The 19,218-nt window shown below is 35.8% G+C and overlaps 1 protein-coding gene across 2 annotated transcripts in view; it reads right to left on the reverse strand.

Annotated features, from left to right (window-relative positions):
* The window catches only part of mvb12bb (multivesicular body subunit 12Bb), a 138,289-nt gene extending 135,697 nt beyond the window's left edge, over nucleotides 1–2,592 (reverse strand). For both annotated transcript variants that reach the window (XM_056463276.1, XM_056463275.1), the window contains exon 1: nucleotides 2,523–2,592. The gene's annotated coding sequence lies outside the window, so the exon portion shown is untranslated. The remainder of the gene's footprint in view (nucleotides 1–2,522) is intronic.
* Nucleotides 2,593–19,218: the final 16,626 nt, after the last annotated feature.

The raw sequence follows: 19,218 nt of genomic DNA on the forward strand, positions 1-19,218 counted from the left end.
ATCGCTGTCTATTTCCGTCCCGAGATGCTTCAGCTTAATGTGTACGCATGGATCACCAAGGATTAGTGACTAGCCTATGCGGAGGGTCCTTTGCCCTTTTATTAAATTACGTTTTAAAGCAACCTACTGGAGGTAAACGACACAGTTATTGCATTCAATCTAAATGTTTACCGAATTTATTGCAATTATGGTTATTAAATCTACAGGATTTACTGAGGCAGGAGGGTCTGTGTATAGAAAGTCAGTCTCGGGGACTTATTAAGGAGGAACGAGGATGGCAAATTAGCTTATAGAGGGAGAATGATTTCTTTCTTGTGTTAATTTGTACACTAATCAATGCAGCCTTTTCCTAACTGTGCTGGGCTATTTGATTGTAAAGCAACTTTAATTGAAAAATGGAGGCCAGGCTGTCCAGACTGGGGGCGACTTTCGGTGGCACTAATGATGCACACTCATCTTGTAGTGTCTTTATGTTAAAGATCAAAGAGAATGAAGCGGATACGGCCTGAACTGCAACAGATGAAGGGAATTAGTGAAAGCAACAGGCCACATGCTTGAGGACTCCATCAAAGACTTTGGTGCTTATAAAGGATAATACAGAAAGAAGAATCAACTAGCATTACAAAACCTAACTAATATGAATATTTTTTACATCAATTATTAAGACAGGATTGTATTTACCAGACTACATTGTTAGTAAAGTGTATTTGTATTCAAAAGTTATGAAAAAGTTCATTTAATTTAATTAAATAATAATATAAATTTAATTAATTTATATAAAATAATTAATAATAAAATTAATTTGTCAGTTGTCATTGATGAAAGTTTTGTTTTCATGTGTTTCACAATTTACAAAACATTAGAAAATAATAATTAAAAATTATTTACTTACTGTTTTATATCATTAAAATATGCAGTACATATTTACATTTACATTTAGTCATTTAGCAGATGCTTTTATCCAAAGCGACTTTAAAAATGAGGACAAGGAAGAGGTTTACACAACTATAAGAGCAGCAGTGAACAAGTGCTATAGACAAGTTTCAGGTGTGTAAAGTCTAAGAAGCAAAGCATTAGTAATGTGTTTTTTTTTTCTTTTTCTTTTTCTTGAGAGAGTACAGTTAGTGGTATAGCCAGAGAGGCAGTTAAGATTAGGAAGGAAAGTGGAGACTAAATAGTTGCGTTTTTAGTCGTTTCTTGAAGACAGCAAGTGACTCGGCTGTTCTGATGTAGTTAGGGAGTTCATTCCACCAACTGGGCAGATTGAATGCGAGAGTTCGGGAAAGTGATTTCTTCCCTCTTAGGGATGGAACAACGAGGTGACGTTCATTCACAGAACGCAAGTTTCTGGAGGGCACATATATCTGCAGAAGTGAGAGCAGATAAGAAGGAGCAAAGTCAAAGGTCGCTTTGTAAGCAAACATCAGAGCTTTGAATTTGATGCGAGCAGCAACTGGCTGCCAGTGCAAACGGGTGAGTACGGAGTGACATGTGCTCTTTTGGGTTCATCAAAGACCACTCGCGCTGTTGCGTTCTGAAGCAGCTGAAGAGGTTTGATAGAATTAGCTGGAAGCCCGGCTAGTAGAGAGTTGCAATAATCAAGTTTGGAGAGAACAAGAGCTTGAACAATGAGTTGAGCTGCATCAGATAGGAAGGGTCGGACCTTTCTGATGTTATAGAGTGCGAATCTGCAAAATCGAGCAGTTCTAGAAATGTGTTCAGAGAAGTTTAGTTGGTCATCAATCGTTACTCCAAGGCTTTTAACCATTTTGGATGTATTTTTATGTAGCATTTAACAAAACATTTTTAAACTACTTTTTAAATTAACATAACTGCTAAATCCTGATATTAATGACATTTTGATTCAGTCATTTTAATGTATTATTGAGTAACCTAATGTATATCTTCTTATAATAATAATAATAATAATAATAATAATAATAATAATAATAATAACTACGATTTTGCTACAAATAAAACAAAGAAACTAACCACAAATTCACTATGATATTGCTGTACTAACCATAGGTTAACCATGGTATTTGTGGTAACATAATGATAATCGCTATCATAAAACATGGTTAGTATGTTTATTTTATTTAAAACATTTTTACCATAATAAAACCATGGTTAATTTTCATTCTGCTTAACTGATATGGTTGGAATTGTTTTATACAAAACTGGCATACATGTGCTAACCTCTCCACATGCAGTTAACATGCTGTCAGAAAGCAATTAATTCTATACTGATTCAACAACAGCTTCATTTATTATGTTTTATCAATGTTCAGCGGGATAATTCAGTCGAATATGTTTAACAGTTATGAATTGTTTAAAAATAAAGCCAGTCAGACAATAACTGGGAAGGGGAAACCAAAGTTTTGACTGTCAGTGAATGCTTTAAACTCATACGGGTCATTTTGTTGTTTTGTTTAATCCTCGCGCGAATATACAGTACATCATAATGTCACAGTGGCAGATAAAACTGAAAGATAAAGCAGTGAATTCCTAATTTTGCTTACCTGAGGGAACCAAATACTGAGGCGTAGCGAATAGCTCTACTGGGATATACACAGACACGGTCCTTTACTTCCGCAGTTGGTTATCAATGCGATAAATGATTGACTAGGTCTGGGGAGGTAAACATGTAGGCATAGTTCTTATACGTTGATCAGCTCAGTCTGAAAAAGGAAAACTGTAAGCCAATTGAAATGACCTCTGCAGTTGTCCAGTAGGTACAGTAGATGAAATTAGACTAGATATTTTTCAGATATTGTCCCTATTTGCCTATTTCTTGTCCTATTTCCGCGCAGGTACAATGTTAATTGTTATCTGATAAAATGTCAATAAAATACATTCTAAAATGGTAACACGCATTTAATATTAAATATTTTACACACACACACACACACACACGCACACACACATATATATATATATATATATATATATATATATATATATATATATATATATATATATATATATATATATATATATATATATATATATATATATATATATATATATTCCACCATTCTACCAGAAACGTACATTATCTGTCCCTGGAATAAAAACATACATACAGTGAGTAAAAAGTATTTACCCCAAAAAATTCTAAATTGGACTGATGGTTAATTTCTGTGAGATTTTTTTCTTTATTAAAAACTCTTAACAAATGTACAAACCCTGTCATTGTCCTTGTCCTCAGCCTAATTGAACCTACAGCTTTAATAGTTTTGTTATGCTAAAAACTATTCTAAAAATATATATACTAAAAAAGAAAACTTCAGAAATAGCAAGTTTAAGTTGTTGTCATTCACATCAATTGATTAAAAACATAAAATTATTAATAAATTCTACAAATAAATGCTACAAATATATAATACAAATAAATTGTTTCTGCCAGTCCTGTCATATTTGCATTAAATTTAACATAAAATGCATGCAATACACGTTTAGGGCTGTGACTCGGAAGTGACATCATTCGACGGAGAAGAAGCTGACAGTGATCAAGGATGCATTTTGTCATTGTATGAATTGTATGATTTTATGCTTTTTTGTATGATTTTTTGAGGACAACAAGCTTAAGTCAGGCCCTGTGAAATTTTTTTATAAGTTTCTGGTAGAATGTCCCACATATATATATATATATATATATATATATATATATATATATATATATATATATATATATATATATATATATATATATATATATATATATATATATATATATATATATATATTTATGATGACTAATAGCTAATAGAATTTAAAAACTTTCAACAATATTTGTATTTTTTATTAACTGATCAGGGCTTTTTAATTTTAATTGATCAGGACAACAAATTATTTGATTTGCCGTGACTGAAAATATTAATTAAATATCAAATCATTGGTATTGTGTTGTATGGAAATTGAACATAAAACATCATTAAATCTGAAAATATGGCTAATTGTATGTATATATTTTATATATAAAAAAGAAAAAACTATTTTGTGCACTTTTTAAAATGTATTTATTTATTTATTTGTTTGTTCACAAATCATTATTATTACATATTTCCTCTGAAAACACTTTTTAATAAAACATCATAAACATATCCTACACTTTATTTATGAAACGTTGGTGCAAAACTATTAAAAATCACAGAATAAATATTATTCAATCTCATCCTTGCACAGTAGAAGATGAATAATCTGTGTACATGCAAAGGGAGGCTCCTGTACCCTCGTGAAGCACAGTGAGGTGGAACAGATTACGCCACAGCCAATTGCGTGGCATAAGAATACATCAGTCTGCATCGTCTAATGGCAGCCGCACAGTGGCATAATCCTGATGGATTCGACTCTGTCATAACTTTCAGAGAAAAGAAAGAACACAGAAACAACAGCAAAAAAAAGCATCTGTTATCAACCCAGCGTTCTTGCTGGAGCTAATAACGCACAAGAAGATCAAACGCACAGGAACTAAACAAGATTTAATGAACATAATAAGGTAATGAGACCTCTTACACTCATCATCATTCATGAAAAACTGACAATGAATCAATGCTTGTGGCCCAGAGCAGGCGCCCGCCACTAGTGTACACTACACACGTGTCAATGAGAGACTAATGGATGCCATCTCAACTGAGACTTGCTGTGTCAGTTTGGCTCACAACCAAACCGCCCAAAAGCCGGAAAAAGATGTGTGGCAGATAGTGAGATCTCTACATGTGTTTCATGTCACAATGCCAAAAGAACATCAGGTCACGCTGAAACAGATATATTGAGCCTTTGTCAATATTTACAGGCCCATCGAGATGCTAAAGAAACATGGCACCATCTAAAATTGCCAAGTCACTCACTATCCTTTGACTTAGTCCCTAAATGAGCTGAATGAACCGCAAATTACTCTGGCATAATTTTTATGCGGCAAGTGCCCTTCCTACCAAAACCCAGCTCTGGGAAACACCCAACCCAGGATCATTCTGATTACGTACCTCTATATATTTCTGGAGAGAGCAAAATATGTCCAAGGAGGTGTGTTTTTTTTGCAGTTTTTGGTTTTCGCGAATCCACCAGAGGACGCTGTGTACGCTTTTTGAGATCAGGTGAGGAAGGAAGCTCCAAACATTTCAGATCGCAGCTCTGGCAATACTGGAAACACAAAATGCAGGAAATACCAAGATAGTTACCTGAACTATGCAAGAGTTCCTGACCCAGCCACAATGCATTATCTGCACCAAAGTTCTTGCTAACGAATGCATGAGGCCTTTTCAAATTAAATAGACATTTGCAGATGACACATCCCCAATACTGCAAGATGTACCAAACACAAATGGCCTACTGATGTTTTGCTTTTATGTTTTATATTACGCTATTATTTGTGCCTAATATAATTTGTGCAAGCATATCTAGATATAGTAATACACATACCGTTTTTTGAAAACAACATTTTTTTGTCATACCTACTGCAAACTTATATGAGCGATTATATCATTAAATGTGGAGGGGGCCTTACAATAATTTATGAGGGAAAAGGGGGTCTCAGTATATCTGCCAACAGCACCGTTTTTCCCGGGAGTCTCCCGTATTTCAGACCCATCTCCCCCCCACCCTCCCATTTTGTTATTTCTCCCGGAAAACTCTCGTAATTTCACCCCATCACCCCGACCACCCCCATCCCGGTCCTCAGCTTTTTGGTACAATTTGAAACACCCCCGGGTAGCCGATTTAGGTACAGTGTCAGATCGCAGCGGCCTCCTGAAGCCCGGTGCATAGTTACTTAATCGGTTCTCAGCTGTGTCCACCCCCCTTCCCCCGGTCCTCAGCTTTTTGGTATAGTTTGAAACACCCCCAGGGTCGCAGACTTAGGTAGAGTATAGAATCTGATCGCAGCGGCCACTCAAAACCCGGTGCTTAGTTACTTACCCGGTTCTTAGCTGCGTCCACCCCCCTCACCCTCAACACCAAGCCATCCCCCCTCCCGGTTCTCAGCTTTTTGGTACAGTTTGAAACACCACTTGGGTCGCCAACTTAGGTAAAGTATAGTATCTGATCGCAGTGGCCACTCGAAACCCGGTGCACAGTTACTTACCCAGTTCTTAGCTGCGTCCACCCCCCCTCACCCCCGACAACAAGCCACCCTTCCCCCGGTCCTCAGCTTTTTGGTACAGTTTGAAACACACCCCAGGTCGCGGACTTAGGTATAGTATCTGATAGCAGCGACCGCCCGAAATCTAGTACATAGTTACTTACCCGAATCTCAGCTGTGTCCACTCTCCCTCAACCCCGACACAAAGCCACAACCCTCCCTGTCTCCTGGATTTTCAAATGTTGACAGGTATGGGTCTGAGGCGAAATAAGGTTGGGAACCACTGCTCTATGGTATCATGGACAGAAAAAAGAAAGATCTCTGGATGTGCTTATTAGGGCACTTAATATATCTGAAAACTCTCCAACGTCTCCCCAAAAGAGTTCATGCTACAGTATGTCTGATCCCTAGGAAGGTCTCACCAATTACTTACTTTTACTGATAATTATTTTGTCCTAAAAATTTTGCTCTTAATATATATGTCCCTGTCTATAATGTCAACTGTCCTGTCCCATAAACTGCTAAAAATATATTCAAGAGTTCACACTTAGATATTGTTTGACAACTGTTAGCAGGTTTGGCATGCTGTCCCGCGAGAGAACCCTGAGCTCGGAGATAGGTAAGCCCAGGGCTCCCGCCTGGTCCATAGAGCATATGCGGGGAGTACGAGATCAGGTGGTTCTCGAGAGCTCCCCGTGGTAAAGGAAGACAGGAGGAGAAGGGGTGGATGGGGGTTTCTTCGGAAAACGAAGATAAGAGAGTAGTTCTAGCTAGGCTACTTATAGTGAGTTGGGGTTAATCTGATTGGCTAACTGGTGAATGTAGATGAGTGGCCAGCTGCAGTCAATCATATCACGTGCTCCTCTCGAAATTAGTTTGAAAACTTCACTTATAACTGCTATAAATATATATATATAAAAGTTTTAGGCCAACAAAGCTAACGGTGATGATTTAACAACCTCAGTCATTGTTTTCGAAGCTTTGGTTCCATATTTGTCTTGTATGAGTTGTAAGCACTGGTGCCTCCTAAAACAATCCGGCACGGTAATACAGTAAAAGCCAGCGATTTCTTTAACCATACGGCAGCTAACACAGGCTGTCAAGCGATATCTCACGCACTTTCTGCAGTACAAACATCTCCACTAACTCCCCGAGCTGTTCTCCTTCATCCTGCTGTGTTCTAGTGTCAGCTGAACTTCTCAATGTCACACCTGACTCTCCTGACAAGGTGGAGAAAAAAAAAGAGGAAGACTACAAGCTTTCCTCTAACACCTCAGCTAGATTTCACAGACAGGCTGAAGTTGATGAAATAAAGCATGGAGTGTGGAGAGATGTTTTCAGAAGGAAGGAGGAAAAGCGGGGAAGTGGCACACCTGTTAAAGTAATGGTCTAATTATGGAAAAGGTGGTGAAGCACTCAGCGCGAAACAGTCAGCGATCAGCATTCTCACACTAACTGTGAAAGCCGTCAGCCATTATGGGCTGGTTTTAATGCGCGCCCTGACGCATGCTGGGGATTTGCGGGTAAGATGAATGATGCCCGCATGCATGTGTGTGTGTGTGTGTGTGTGTGTGATGGGGGTGGAGATGGTCCGCTGAGCGATGCAGATGGTACATGGGAGGGGGGGATCATTAGATATGAGGGTGCTTTGTTTGCAGCGCTGCATTTCTTACATTCCAATAAACCGCCTCTTCAGGTCCAGTAAATGCCAGTCGTGCGGTTCACTTTCACAGCCTTAAACTTCCTACAAAAGACCTTGTCAAAGGTATTGGATAATAAGGAGTTGCAAAATTCATATAATGCTTCTTAAATGTCACAGAGTTCAAATAAACAATGAAATGGCATGTTTACACCTTTAGAACTAGCTGAGATGTGCGTTCTCAGATTTCTGCAGGATTGGACCACCCATCATGCACAAAATTTGATGCTTTACATTTGGAAAATATGTTCATTTTAAAAAGATATTTATATTTGTGTTTAATTAGATTTTTTTCAGCTAATAAAACTAGAATGATGCATAAACCATAATACATCTCATATACAAATATGGGTTTTTATGGGTGTAATTTGATTGCTTTTTAGGTGTTAAAAGTATGAAATATGTTTAGTACTTTTTTAACTTTTCAAATTAATTAAGTCCACAGATTTTCTGAGAGTACAAACAATGCAGGAAAGATCTACATATTCAGTCTTAGCTATACGTAGGATTTTGTTAGATTACAGTTTTTCTTAATTGCTTTGGCTCAATTCTCGACTGAATTTTTTTTTTTATTAGCTTATTTTTTTTATTAGCTTATTGTTCACTGCACATTTGCATTTCTTTTTGATTTAAGCAAATTGCAAATGCTTTGGCACATGTGCAAAAAGTAAGTACAACTGTCTGTTGTTTGGACAAAAACTCATTATGTGACTTGTTGATCAAAACTGATGAGTCGATTCTCATTTAAGCTGTCAAACTCTTCAGAACTTCTCAATCATTTTTCATTGTGTAAGCCATTCCACTCAAAGCTGGTTATTCAATTAACAAACATTTGTATACGCAAGTTTACACCATAAATATCTGATATTGACATTGTTTGTAATATCTGCTAAATTGGTAAATGACCTCTAGTTGCAAAATAATTTGCATTATATATTTATCAATCAAGTTTGGTAGCATTTTTATATATATATATATATATATATATATATATATATATATATATATATATATATATATATATATAGTCAGAATTATTAGCCCCCCTGTTCATTTTTTTCTTAATTTCTGTTTAACTGAAAGAAGGGGGTGAACTCATTTCTTATAACTGATTTATTTTATCTTTGCCATGATGACAGTAAATCATATTTTAATGGATATTTTTCAAGACACTTATATACAGCTTAAAGTGACATTTAAAAGCTTAAGTTAATAAGGTTAACTAGGTAGGTTAGGGAGCTTAAATGGGCTAATAATTTTGACGTTAAAATGGTTTTTAAAAAATTAAAAACTTCTTTTATTTTAGCCAAAATAAAACAAATAAGACTTTCTCCAGAAGAAAAAATATTATCAGACACACTGTGAAAATTTCCTTGCTCTGTTAAACATCATTTGGGAAAAAGGATTAAAAAAAAGATAAAAGAATTCAAAGGGGGGCTAATAATTCTGACATCAGCTTTGTGTATATATATATAATGTACTGTATAAATACAATTGTTCATTTTTTATATGCATTCACTCTTCTCAACAAATATCAGATTTTCTTTGGTTTTTCTCAGTCGCTTTTGACGATTTCTCAGATCAAATTTGAAATTCTCAAAACTCCCTGTTCTATCTTCAGATCGCTGTGTCACTTGTGCATATAAAAAGCAGTTTCTCATTTCTTTGATCAAGTTGCTAATGCTTGCGTACATCAATGCAAAGGATTATGTGCAATTCTCTGATGTTTCCTATATTATTAATTGCTTATGTCATGTTGATCAAAATGTATTACCCATACATTCTCACCCATCACAATTTAAACGTTTGTTCATGGCATACAGTGAGTCTTTACATGCCAAATGGCTGAACAAGTTGTCTTAATAGTTAGTCATAATGCATTTTTCTATGGATTTCTATTAGACTTTTTATTCTAAATCTGTCTAGAATTGGTCATATTCTCGCAGGTGAATCTTGGTTTTGTCTAATGCAGGTGCATCTGAAAGGAGATTGTCCTTTGTACACATCTCTACTTTTGTTTTGTTTTTTCTTTGTGATGTCTTTTCCTTTCTGTATCACAAAGACATGATCTGGCAACAAATTCCAGTACAAACAGCAACAAATAAATAAATAAATAAATAAATAGCCATAGTTTACAGTAGAAGTGATTGAACACCCTTCAGAGTGACTGTTAAATTGACAACATGACTAAGTAATTTGACAGTCTTATCCACACACAATTTGTACGCACGTTTTGAGAAATGCACGTACTGTTTTGCAAATTTCAATTCTGATCTGAGAAATGTACCAAAGCGACTGAGAAAAACTGTAATCATTTTGACCAGTGAGACTTATGATGACAAATACACTTTATGTTTTGGTGGCCTTGACCAAATTACTAACACAATAACTAGGTTTTAAAGCATGAATGAAATGTTTTAAGGGAGTTACAGTAATACATTTTGCAGATATGCAATAAAGTTCTGAAATTCCGGCAAACAGTTTTGAGATTTGAACTTACAGTTTAAAGAATGCTAAGTCTGTTTTGAAAAATGTGCCAAAGCAATTGTGAAAGACTGTAAAATCATAACAGACCTTTCCAAAATAAGGATAAAAATCCCAAAAAGTAGTCTAAATGCTCATGCCTCTGTTAATAAAAAACTAAACACGTAAATATATGTACTTTTATGGCATTTTCAGGGGTTTAGTGCTATACAGTATGTCTGTGGCCACAGATTTAGATAAAATAAAATAAAATAAAATAAAATAAAATAAAATAAAATAAAATAAAATAAAATAAAATAAAATTATAAAAAAATAAATAAAATAAAATAAAATAAAATAAAACAAAAAATAAAATAAAATAAAATAAAATAAAATAAAATAAAATAAAATAAAACAAAAAATAAAATAAAAAATAAATAAAATAAAATAAAATGAAATAAAATAAAACAAAATAAAAAATAAAATAATATAAAATAAAATAAAATAAAACAAAACAAAACAAAAATAAAATAAAATAAAATAAAATAAATAAAATAAAATAAAATAAAATAAAATAAAATAAAATAAAATATGGGTGGCATGGTGGCTTAGTGGTTACCACTGTGGCGTTTCTCTGTGGAGTTTGCTCATGTTCTCCTCTTATTCGCGACGGTTTTGTCCGGGTGCTCCAGTTTCCCCCACAGTCCAAACACATGCGTTATAGATAAACTGGATAAACTAAACTGGCCGTAGTGTATGAGTGCTTGTGTGCATGCCAAAGGAAAATGAAATAAAATTGTAACAAATACAGATTTGCTGCCCTTTAATACACAACAACAATGATAAATATATAAAAAGGTTGATTATTGATTGATTGATTGTAAGGATGAATGCATGATCTAATTTGAATAATACATTTCCTGCTTATAAATGTAGTTCATGGTAATATTAAACTCCATTACTTGATTTTTTTATTAATCATTTTTTGTTCACTGATGAAAAAATTGTTGTTGCGGTGCCACATGATCAAAAATACAATCAAATTCTTGAATCAAATCCACTACATATATACAATATATAAGCAAAAGAAACTTACTGTAGAAAGCTCTTACAGTATATCGTTCAATATCTTTGTTGCATGTTTTCCAGCAGCTATTTTGTAAGATGTTTATGGAATTCTTGATGCTGTCAGGCCTCAAGAAAAGCATTTGAAACAGCTGAAAATGCCTCCCCTGTATCCGCGTGAGAAAGAAAGGTCATTGGCTGTGTTTTCTAATTTACCAACACTTGTCTGGGGACCTGCAGAGATGGAGATTTCTTTGTTACCAGGCAGTGTAATAATATCCTTATCTCGACCTGGGAAATCTACAGAAGCCCTGGCGACCTCCGTCTCCACGCTCAAGCCATTACTTGCGGAAGAGTGAAAAAATCCGCCACGCTTGCCTCAAATATGATCCACTCCTTGCTCCCTCGTCCCCCTTTTTTTTTTTTACTTGCAAGCATATGAAAAGGCCCCGTGTCTCTTGAATAGCTTATAATAATGTGTTTTAAGAAGCGCGGCCTTACTACACCCAGAGGACGCAGCCGAGTGCCTGAATGTAATATCCATGTATTTTCCGCAAGTAATTAAAGGTCAGTTTGGGTTAGTCTACAGTTGCCTGGCTGGAAAGAAGCACTCCTGCTCTCTTTTCCACTCATCAGCTGTGATGCTTTGCCAAATGTGATTACATCTTTTTTTTAAGCCATCTGTTTTGTTGGCACCGTCGATGCATACGTTAAAACAGCCCCTTATTGCTATTATCGAATACACCATACCAGCCCCATTTGCTTTAATCAGGCGAGCTGTGATGCTCATCGCGGCGTTAATGTTTAAGGAGACTAAAATGCTATCGCAAAATGATTTGATTATATTTATCAGGACTCCACTCGAATACAAATTAATCCGGACTCGACCTCGCATAATATTTCTTGACGTCTTCATTGCTTGATGTTAACCTGAGTTAACAAGGTCAGATTTACGACCCAGACTTTAACAGAGGCCGCTGATTTTCTTTTCGCTGATAGATTTAAATGCCAGTTTTGCTTTATTCACACATGTAGTGACAAAAGCACACTGTGCAGAAAATCATGTTTAAAAAAAACTAATTAAACATTATGAATTATCTACAGTGAGATATACTGTACACACATACGTCACTTTATGAGGTACATCTGTTCAAATGCAAATATCTAAATAGCCAACATTTAGCAGCAACACATACGTTGTAGATTTGGTCAATAATTATCAGTATGGTTGTTGACCCTTTATAGCCAAGAGGCTATGTTCTTGCAGGGTAAAGTGCCATTTAAAGGGCACCTATGATGAAAATCATCTTTTGTAAGCTGTTTGGACAGAGCTGTGTGTAGGTATAGTGTGTCCACAGTCAGATTGGAGTAATAGAAACCCAACAAGTCTCTTTTTTAATATTTCCTGACGTTAAAATAGGATCCAAATCCCTCCTATTTTGAGGCCCAGAGCAATGTTACATAGGAGTGCGGTTTCCCCGCCCACCTAATTGATTGACAGCCATGTATTACATTTTTCCGTAGTAACACGTATAATCATATCAACAAGACAGGATGTGCACAAAGAAACTGGGTTAAAAGATCAGTTCAGTTCTCTGTGATCATCATCAAACGTGATCAAGAATGAGTTTTAGAAGTTAAATCAGGTTTATTTTGTACATTAACATAACGAATGTCCATAAAGCAGTGGATTTTAATGTGTGTCCTGTCACATTTGACACGCAAAAACTGTGCAAAGTTAAAAACGAGTTCTGTGTCTGTGAACTTTGTAAAGACATTGTGTGTGATTTATCATTTTCATCGACTCATTAACTCCAAAAACAAATAAATTAAATAATCATTGGTAAAGTTCTTACTCTAGTATTTTTCAGAAACGTTACGTGAGATCTGCTTTCTTCATGTCTGTCACTGTGCTGTTTATCTGACACAGCCAAGGAGGAGATTGAGGCACACTCTGACAGGCACATGGGAATGGTGAATGGGGAGAACTAGCATTAAAGGCACAGGCAACAAAAACAGCTGCATTGTGTTCAGAGCAGACATTCCAACATTCTAAAAGGTATAATAAATAATCTGATGTGTGTTTTGAGCTGAAACTTTACAGACACACCCGGGAGACAAAAAAGACTTATCTTAAATCTTGAAAAAGAGGTAAAATAGGTGCCCTTTAAGTCTCAAAGTATTAAGATAGTGAGTTCATGTTATATATTTAGAAATTAGATAATTTGGTAACAACTTACTTGAAGGGGGTGTTCATTAATAATCATGTCATGACACGTCATGAATGTAAAGGAGATCTTATGCATGCTTATGACAACTGTCATTAAGAGCCATTCACTTAGTCCTGTTATTTTAAATGTAAAGGTGACATTGTTTGAGTTGTCTTCGTTATGACAACTTGACATATACAAAAAAACCCTGTCTTTGTATTTGTTTAAAACTTGACATAATTGAGACAACATCACTTGTCATGAATCTGTCATTAACATGATTGTCATGATGTCATTATATTTGTGTCATGACTTTTAGAGCAGCATCATTCATATTATTCTTAACACAAACTAAAGTATTACAAATTGGTTTGGTCATTGATTATTGGCACTTTTACTGAAAAATATTATTGACAAAATCCATGCTTTTCCATAAAAAAAATGATCAGAAAACAATATTCACAATAAAATTGACAATGAGTTTTAGTGTTTATCAGCTGGAAAATACTGTAACATCTATCTGTGCTGTTATCATTACTTCTGATGTGGATTATATTATGATTTATCTTTTTAGAGTGTTTTCACTTGCATCAACACTTTGTCAGATATCAATGTGTGCAGCCATGATGGAGATACACGGATGTAAACACCAGCATTGTATTGCATGATTACTCACTACGGAATAAGTTGTTTAGCTAATTTATGCCATGGAAGCTACTAAATTATACGAGTAAGTTTTTTTTTCTAACAGAATTTTTAAAATTCTTTACTTATTTAACAACTTTGATTTAGAACTATTCACCTTAATCTCCGCGTATGAGCGGCCGCAGCCATTTGAATCTTTTTGGCTCGAAACTTCCGGTCTCATTCACTTCCATTCATTTTTAGAGGTTAAAAACAGCTGGTTATGCTGCTTGATGTTGCAAACTGATCTTTTCATATTATATTATTCTACTTTTTATGTATAGTCATGCAAACACTTGTTTGTAGAGAGAGTAGTTTAATCGTTTTCTGCCGTTTATTATTTCTAGTTATTTCTCCTATAGGCAACTGAATCGGAAGTCCTAAAACAATTGCAAAAACAAGCGCACTTCCGCGTTGTAGAATAAGGTCAATATTGTACAACAGAACTTGAGATCCACCCAATAGAAAAGGTAAAATCTAGATTGAAACATGTCTAATAAAGTTTTACAGTTTTCCTACTGGCGCCGTTTATTTTGGCTGTATTTTCCAATTGTGTTCACCAAATATTGTTTGGTATATTCCAATCTAATAATGTAAGTAGAGTAATATAAACTGGAAAGTAAGACTTACTTTCCAAGTAAGATAAACTGTAGATAGATCCAGCCATATAGCTTCAGGATCATTTTTCGCAACAGTCAGAACAACAGACGGAATTCTTCTTTAGTTAACGGTTATAGAGAGAGACGATTGTTCAGCAGGAGAAAGAATAATGACGAAAAGGAGTTCTCATTAGATCCGATAGTACTGTAGGTCTCGTACCTTGACCAGAACAATGTAACCTGTAAACTTTTTCAGCTGAATTTGTTATAACTTTTGGCAGCATTTAAAACCCTAAAGATTTTATTTTCCATTCCAATCGATTAACACAAACCAAAACATGAAAACAATTGATTATTTTGAGCATCGGTAATCAGCAAAATATGTTAATTTCATTTGGTTCAGTGGCATTATTTATGCTCTACTCTCCAACATGGCCGACTGATGATGCATCGTGAAAACACTCTATTGTTATCCTCAAAGTTATCATCCTTAGCATGAATGGGCATTTAACAAGGTCGGATTTGAGCCCCTGACTCCAGCGGGCACCGCAATGCTCTTTTGCTGATAGATTCAAGTGCCAACCTTGCCTCGGTCACATGCACAGTGACACGGACACATCGTACACGCCGAGCTCGCATATTCACACACACACAGACACACACACACATTCGCACTCCAGCGTCTGGCAGGAGGTCTGGCTCGCTTCGACTGGCTGCGCCTCGCTGCCCTTGTGCAGCGGTGTGCCAGTTGTGCCTCCCCCCCATTGCTGCGAATGCCACCATCTGGTGAGCCACGTGGACATCATAATCTCCCCTTAATTACATTAGCGCCGCAATCAGTTACTGCATTACAAGGCCCGGCGAAGAGCTTTTAAATCTTGGAGGAAATCATAAATAATTGCACTAAGTACCCGGCGCCAGATGTGCGTGCCAACTTGGCGGGCATGAGATAAATAGTCGCCCCTGCTGATGACGCTGTTCGATATTGGTGGGGTTTTTTTTGGACGATGTCATCCTTTTTTAGCCTTTGCTCTTTTTGCTCTCTCTCCCTCCATCATCTCATAGTCCTCTTGGCTCTCCTCTCTGCCACTGGCATAAGGAATAGCGAGCGCTTACCGTCTATTACCATTACACTGCTGGACCTGTTGCTGTCCAGTTTTGCAGTACACGCTAAAGAGTGGGCATCCGGGCACGATCAAGTAACTGTTACTGCTTTTGTTGTTGATGGAATTTTTTGGTTATTTGCTCTGAACATATTTAGGTGTTGTCATGTATCAGTAATCTGAATGAACACATCAGAGGTGCTTTCAGGCATCACTTACTTGTCTTCCTTGCACCTGATAGTCTTGAGCTGTGTGTTTGTTAATGTCATGATCACAAAGAGATGTTTGATGTCTAAATGTACAGAAGGGACATATACAGTATCTAAATGTTAACATTAAACAACCTTCCTTCAAAGCAATGTGCATTTATAACATTTTGATTAGCCATGATGAAGCCATACTGTACATGAGATGACAACAATAGTAATAATCAACAACACAATAATAATAATAATAATAATAATAATAATAATAATAATAATAATAATAATAATAATAATAATGACAATAATAATAATAATAATAATAATAATAATAATAATAATAATAATAATAATAATGTAGCGCTTTTCTAGACAATCAAAGCACTTTACACATTGGGGGGAATATCCTCATCCAGCACCAGTGTGCAGCATCCACCTGGATGACGCGATGGTAGCCATATTGCGCCAGACTGCACACCACACACCAGCTGATTGGTGGAGAGGAGAGAGAGTGATGAAGCCAATTGTGATATAGGGATGCTTTGGAGGCCATGATGGACAGAGGTAAAATTTGGCCAGGATGCCGGGGGTTAAACCCCTACTTTAGATTACTGGGATTTTTAAAGACCACAGAGAGTCAGGACCTCGGTTTAATGTCTCATCTGAAAGACAGCACTCGTTGAGCAGTATAGAGTCCACATCACTATTCTGGGGTGTTAGGACCCACACAGACTACAGGTTGAGCGCCCCCTGCTGGTCTCACTAACACCACTTTCAGCAGCACCCTAGCTTTCCCATGTGGTCTCCCATCCAGGTACTGACCGGGCACAACCCTGCTTAGCTTCAGTGAGCGACAATGTGAGAGTTGCAGCGAGATAGCTGCCGGCTGTATATTTTTCCAATAATAATAAATAGGAAAAATATAGCATGAAAAAAAAAAGCTGACAAGAAAAGCATATAGTGAATATAACATAGTTATTAATAGTTTATATAGTATTTACAAATATTGTAAAAATGCCAATTTACATATATTGTTCTACCATTGAGATTACAAGTATGTACAAATATGTTCAAATATATTAGCTATGATTTTTTAAAGAACTGAAGTCAAAATTATCATTCATTATTAATTAATTTAAAAAAAAAATTCACAAGTGTAACTTCGCAGATAAAAGATTCTTTAATCATATTTGTAAATAAATACATTTATATAAGACAAAGAAAAACTGTCATTAAATATTTTAATAACTAATTTCTAATAACAGGTTTTACATTTTTTTGCTTTTGCCATGGTGATAATATTAATTAATTCCGCTTAGTCTTTTTTTATTCCTCAGGGGTCACCACAGCGGAATGAACCGCCAACAATTCTGGCGTATGTTTTACAAAGCACATGCAATTCCAGCTGCAACCCAGTACTGGGAAACCCATACACTCTTTCATTCACACACACACTCATACACTACGGCCAATTAAGTTTATTAAATTCCCCTATAGCACATGTCTTTGGTCTGTTGGGGAAACCGGAGCACAGGGAGGAAACCCATGTGAACACCTTCTTGTCTGTCGACCTTCTTGCAACAGTGCTAACCACTGAGCCACCATGCCGCACCCAGTGCATAATAATTTTGTACTTCTTTTACAAGACACTACAATTCAGAATAAAGATTTTGAAGACTTATTTGTTGAAATTTAAAAGCCAACCAAAAAATTAGACATTCCCTAGAAGAAAAAAATATATCAAGGAAAATGATGTGAAAATGAGGTTTATGCGGAAATTTCTTTGGTCTATTAAACAGCACTTGGGAAATATTTTTTTAAAAAAGAATACAATTTTGAAAGGAGGGCTAGTCATTTGGATTTCAACGGTATATGTTTATATACAGTCCGTGTTGCCAGGTTGGGTGTTTTGAATTTAATTGTGTGGGTAAAAAAATGGCATTGGCGAGTTTTCAAAATTTGGGTGGTTTTGAAACGTAAATTTTATATGCAACTTATTTAACAAAACATAACTGTGTGCTCCTACTCCATTCAGTTAGAAGAGACCAGTGAATAGCGCAAACCATGTGGGCCCACCTGCAAGAGGAAAGTTTTATCAAAATCTGACTCCCCGGACAAATCTGACTCTCCTTCACATGCACGTGCATCACACAGCGCCTGCAGTTAAACTCATAGCAGTTTATCATGGCACTTTTATCGATCATTTTTTTCCACAAAGGATAGCAAGAACAAACAAAGACGCATCGTCTGATTGACAAGCAGCGCCTAGTTATGTTACAAAGAATTTCAAACGCCAAATGGGATAAATTTATACCCCATTTCAAAAGTAAATCATACTCTAATAGGTAGTGTAATCTACACATTAAGTGCAGTGTGTGGGTGAGAGGGGCCAGTGTTTAGATGTGATCCGGTTATGTTGTAGTTCTGCGACTGCAGGTGTTAGTTACTGTATGGTTAAAAATTATGACAGTTAAAAGTAACTAGGTTAATTTCAATTTAAATCACTGAAAAGTAAATATTAATCTAATATTTTGGGCATTTTTGGTACGTTTGGGAAAGTTTTGGACAGCTTTTGGGCTGAAAAAATCAGCTATATCTGGCAACACTGAATGGGACAGTATGCTGAGTATCAGGATGATGATGCATCAATACACACAGCAAGACTCCCATGACCAGCACAGTCACCAGTCAGCTATATCTGGCAACATTGAATGTTACAGTACGGTCAGACTATATGTTTTTTACTTACTTTTTACTTACTTCTAGCACAACTATGCAACATGTTTTTTTTTTGTCTTTAACATTTTTTGTTAACATTTGTTAAATGTTAAATGTCTTTAACATTTTTTGTAATTTAAACAAAGGGTGAATATGTCTCTTCTGGACATTATTATAATTTATACTGTGTGTCTGTGAGAGTTTTGCTTCATCTGGAAAATGTCCACAATCCAAACAAAATTAAAGTCACCTACTGTCAAAAGACAAACTCAATTCTAAGGTAGAGCAGACAAAGAGGTGGTACACTGACAAATGGTCAATTATACTGTACATAATTGTCTTTCCTAATTGCGTCCTCATTGCTCAGTTTGAGGACAAATATTCAGATTTGC

Source organism: Danio aesculapii, chromosome 8, assembly GCF_903798145.1.
Source record: "Danio aesculapii chromosome 8, fDanAes4.1, whole genome shotgun sequence".
In the NCBI taxonomy this organism is placed as follows: domain Eukaryota; kingdom Metazoa; phylum Chordata; class Actinopteri; order Cypriniformes; family Danionidae; genus Danio; species Danio aesculapii.